The following is a 5,433-nucleotide window of genomic DNA, read 5'->3' as shown; positions in this document are numbered from 1 at the left end:
TATATGGATAGATAGAGATAGATAGATAGATAGATAGATAGATAGATAGATATATCTGCACACACACAAAACAAGCTTCTTTCAGTTTCTATCATCCAAATCCATTAATAAGGCTTTGGTCAGCCCAAAGCTATAGATGAAGACACTTGCCCAAAGTGCCATTCACTGAGACTGAACTCATAAATTATGAGGAAATTACTGGAAAGTTCCTGACTTTTAAGGGCATCTCAAAAGGCCTGGCTGGAGGCCCAACCTTTCAAGGTTTATTACAGGGCTTAAAAAAACTGAAGGACTGCTGCAATAAGTGTGCGAATCTGAGAGGGAATTATGTTGAATAAAATCATAATTAACTAATCCTCCTATATTTTCTTTTAGCAAAAGCCATGAACCTTTCAGCACCTCTTCGTATATAACAAGCTTACAACTTACACATTTTAATGTATGTGGTCTAATCAATAATTATCCGGACTGTTGCTATTGTAATGAAGCTTAAGCACACAGAGTAAAGCCGCTTGGCACAGATTGACCTTAAACTCTGCTGTGCATGCGCACTAAGTTTTGACATTCTAGCTCATTTCCCCTGTTTACAGCAGTGCTTGGAAGGAAGGTGTGTAGCATGTGAAAGTCACATTGACCATGACAGAGAAGGTTGGGCAGAGAATTTGCAGCAAATTTTACCAAAAGCTTGGCAATACCTGCTCAGAGGCATACACAGTTTTCAGAAAGTTTTCTTTGTTCTCAATACAATCAAGATCTTGTGCAACACAAACCTGGGTGCCTTTTTGGTCAGCTAAAAGCAGTTTTAGCACAAACTTGTCAGACACGTGTCTCATACCCAAATCTTCAGTGATAACGGACTGAACTGAACCATAACTAATGTGCATTTCCTCTGATAACTCATCTAGGAAATGTCTGAACTACTTATTCACTTGTGTGTGGATCATACACTCCTCTCCATACACTTCCTGCAACTTTGCATAGGCCTCTGAGCAAGTATTGCCAAGGCAACTTTCTCTGTCATGGTCAATGCAACAATCTCATGCTGCACACGTTCCTTCCAAGCACTGCTGTAAACAGCAGAAGTGTGCTAGAAGGTTAAAACTTAGTGCGCATGAACAGTAGTGTTCAAGGTCAATCTGTTCCATGTGGCTCCATTTTGTATGCTTTAGCTTCGTTACATTAGAAACAATCCCGATATTTATTAATCAGACCTCGTAAACTAGTCAATATAAAAACAGTTGTCACATAACAAAATAAGGACAGAAAGATCAAAGCCGAAATGCCAGTTCATCCTAGATAGACAGGTTTGATCGAGAATTAAACAACGGAGAATATATATCTATTGCATAACAAAAACATGTTCAGTTTTCAAAACGCTTCGACAAAGAGGGAAAGATGTTAACTTGAGAGCAGTTATCTTTAATATAATATATATCAGAAATAAAAATAAATTCTATTTGAAATTTTCTACATGTATTTTTTAATTGGCAGTATTTTTTTAATACATACTTGAAACAAATTATCTCCCTTATATGTCTAAGAGATTAGTGAATTACCTCCCTTAGATTAGAACGCTGACTTTTATTCTTGAAATTGTTTTTAGTATGTACTTTTTCTGAGACAATAGACTGTCACAGCTATCTATTGATTTTTGAAACATTCTGATCAGTCAAGCAGTAATTAATTCTAATTGTATATTCAAATATTCTCAATACTTTTGATTATATATTCAAATATTCTACATACAATTGATTCACGTACATTTTCAGATTGGGGAAGTAACTCTAAATTACATTTTGAAACAAGAGTTACCGTTCTTACATCATACTTTTACATTTCTAAAGCTTTAGAGTACATCCGACCTTAATTGGAACTCTCTTGTATGTGACTAGCTTCTACTTCCGCGGGCTACCGACTCATAGACTGTATGACCAGTTAATAACATGTCTAGAAATTATAGATGGAAGAGTGTAGACAGCAAAGTTATTTCACTTCATAGATACTCTGCAAACGTCGCTATTGGTCGTATTTGGCTTCAGACATTGAGACTTGTGAGGAAAGACTTTGTTTACACTTTAAATAACTTGATTTGCTCTAGCATTTCGTCAATTCTAATGGACTATCAACAGATCACCCCTTGCCATCTGTTTATTAGATAAACTTTAGAGATATGTGTATGTGACTGTGCGTTTGTATTTGATAAATATGATAGGGATAAAAAAATATTCAACATTAAGTGTCGTTTATTTATTATTTATTGTTTTAATTATACGTTTATTTACTTACATCCATAAAAAATATAATTTATTTATACAAGGGGAAAAAGTCAAAATAATTAAGCATGCTCTTTCCCTGCAATGCAGTTGCAATCAGCTGAATGCACATTGCCAGTAACCTTTGACACTCTGTGGTCAGGATTGTTCTTTTTGTTAGATGTTGGGTATTGACGGGATTACCAGACACTGGACAATGCAGTGAGAGCTGTTTTCGGTAACATCGTGATATTCAATGTTGTGGACGTGCCTGTCATGGTAAAATATGCCATTCCTTAACTCACTTTGCCTTCATCCGTAGCACAAGGCAGTTGTAAACATCATTATCCGTAAAATTCGGCAAGTTATGAAGATCTTTAGTCAAATCTGATTTCAGCACATTAGGATCAGGGAAAACTTCACCGAGATGAGATACAAGTTTCTGCTTATTCCGGTCTGAAGTACACTTCTAGTCTGTTTCTTTTAATTCATTGACATTCTTTATCGTAAGAATTTTAAAGTAAATAAAAATACAAGGGAAATAACTTAATGTCTTACTAGTATTATCCGTACTCTCCCCACCCCACCTGTTCGCGAGCGCGCATTTTTTTTCTTCATATTCGTTCACAGCAAGTTGTCTTACACCTATTACACTAATTTTTTAAATTTTTTTTTTTAGCTCGGGTCAAACGCTTTGGTTTAACCGTTATCTCCCTATACTGGAAGATTACCATAAGTTGTTGTGCAGCAGGTACTATGATATTCAATCACGTGTGTGATTATATAAACAGTTAACTTCAATTACGTGTGTGATTTATTTAAAAACAGCTAAAAAAAAACACATTTCAGAGTAGTACGAATTATACTAGTAAGACGTTAAGTTATTTCCCTTGTATCTTTATTTACTTTTTTTACCTCACTAAACTGGAAGATTACCTACCTTTTAACCTTTCAACCAAATCCGCCTTTTTTCCAGTAACATACTGTCCATGTAATCGCAAATAATTCTTTAACTCGAGTCCCTTAATATTCATGATATGACGTGACACACAACAACAATGGCTTGGACAGTCCGTGGAAGTAGAACTGTCTGCATGGAGGGCCGCCTAGCCAAGGGAGATAATCTACTTAGCAGAATGTCCTATACACAGACAATAAGTCTGAATTAATCTCTAGTGTCTAGCACTTCATTATAATAGTCTTCTCTCTCTCTCTCTCTCTCTCTCTCTCTCTCTCTTCCAAATATTCTACTTGATTTATGCCCAAACTAGCCAGATCTGGCCTCTCACACCTACCCAACAATATCATTCTGAAAAATAAACAGTCACAACATCGAAGTTTTGAAGTTGTGAGATAGTACCTGATTAATTCAAAACAATGCGAATAATTAAGTATTAACACTACATTTAACAGAGTAATATGAATGCTAAAGGATTTAAAATATATGGTTATTAATTAAATTGTTGTTCAAAGAGAACTCTAGACATTGGTTAGGGTGCAGATTTGTAACATATTATTGAAACATCAACAGTAATAACTCAAGAATTATGTGATCACTGCACTACTGAGTGCAGCTGTGTGTGCCTTGGGTATGTGTTGTGGTTTGTTTTGGGATTGTTATTTTCATTGTAATGAAAGTGCTTTACATAGGATGTGTGCAGTGCATAGTAGTGCTATTTTCTGTATGTTATATATATAGGAATCTTGCAGGCGTGAAGTGGATTCGATCCACTATGCCCAAATTTGAATTAACACTGCATCAGAACTTTTCCCGCGGTGGAACAACGGTTTTGATCTGACAGCAGTTAGATATGTCCCAGACGCCTTTAGCTAGGCCGAAGCGGTGTCTCCACCACTTGACCCTTTCTGACCTCTTCTACTCCATCAAATCTAGAATAGAGATAAACAAGACCGCCAGCTAAATCCTTTGCACTCACTACCCTTCTAGATAGCTATAAAACAGGAGACCCCAAGCAAAGCTTCCTCTTTAGTCACCAGTCGGTGACGACTCAACAGCTTAGTCACCAGTCAGTGACGACTGGACATCTAGAGCCATGGACACAAGCAGGCAGCCCCTAAAAGACAAACGGCCAGAGGGAGAAAGAAGTTTACTGTCAGCCACTGTGAGACAACATCGCACACATTATAACTAATACGAGTTCGCATCCTTTCCTCTTTAACACTACCATCTCTCTCTATATATAAATACTACTATGAGAAAGTGTACATACAGATACAGGCCGAAATTCTTTACCTTGTATGCTTTACGTACAAACTGTTATACTATTACATTGGCCTACCTGTCGTGGTATGGCAACATATAAAGTAACGGTAAATAAATATTTCTATAAAAATGTTGATCATCTTCATCGTTCATCTTATAACCAGTACAATTGGTAAATAATACTTATCCGTTACAATGGGTGACACATCGACTACACAACACAAAAATATTAACCGTTACATTGGTGACCCCGAACAAGAGACTCGCAGCCTTCACAAAAACATCAACCGTTACATATATATTCACAAGCCCTGGTGTTTTGGTTATGTATTTGTCTGTATTTTTTTTTATATTATTATTATTATTATTATTATTATTATTATTATTATTATTGGATCTTTTCTGTCTGGTTGCCACTTTTCAATTTCTTCAATTTCTGTTCATATTCAGTGTAATAATGTAATGATGTATGTTAATTTTTGCCAGGAAATTCATTTTTGACATAAATCAATAAATAAAGAGTTATTAGCTTTTAAAGTTTGCATATTTAGGGTAAATTGAGCCAATCATAAGCCACAGACACATTCATGCCAATTTCCATAGTAACAAGCCAAACATGAGAACCCTTTTGTCTGTGAGAAAGCACATGTGTTGACAAATATATTCTATGCACAATATATTCACACACAAAATGACAGCTTCCAAATCCTGTTTTCTAACTGGGTAAAAATTATCAAACTTTAAACCACTATAACTTTTTTTTTTTTTTTTTTCTGGAAAAAGTGTAACATTATCCTGAGATTCAGCATAGAAAATTACAACTTTTAAAATTTTCAATAAACTTTGAAGTTTCTACAGGTGCAGCCAAACAGAAAAGATCCTAATTATCATTATTATTAAAAATAATGGTTTCAAATTTTGCCACAAGGACACCAATTTTGGGGGAAGGGAGGAGTC

The 5,433-nt window shown here is 35.5% G+C and overlaps 1 protein-coding gene and 1 long non-coding RNA gene across 10 annotated transcripts in view; both read right to left on the bottom strand.

The window, feature by feature from the left end:
* Positions 1–3,411, bottom strand: part of LOC128247590 (uncharacterized) — a 76,393-nt gene extending 72,982 nt beyond the window's left edge. The window contains exon 1 of the long non-coding RNA XR_008263929.1: positions 3,193–3,411. This is a non-coding gene — a long non-coding RNA (uncharacterized LOC128247590). The remainder of the gene's footprint in view (positions 1–3,192) is intronic.
* Positions 1–5,433, bottom strand: part of LOC106877306 (all trans-polyprenyl-diphosphate synthase PDSS2) — a 904,956-nt gene that overhangs the window by 886,743 nt on the left and 12,780 nt on the right. The gene's annotated exons all lie outside the window — the stretch shown is intronic.

Source organism: Octopus bimaculoides, chromosome 4, assembly GCF_001194135.2.
Source record: "Octopus bimaculoides isolate UCB-OBI-ISO-001 chromosome 4, ASM119413v2, whole genome shotgun sequence".
Taxonomy (NCBI): Eukaryota; Metazoa; Mollusca; class Cephalopoda; order Octopoda; family Octopodidae; genus Octopus; species Octopus bimaculoides.
This window is presented reverse-complemented; position numbering and strand designations above follow the sequence as displayed.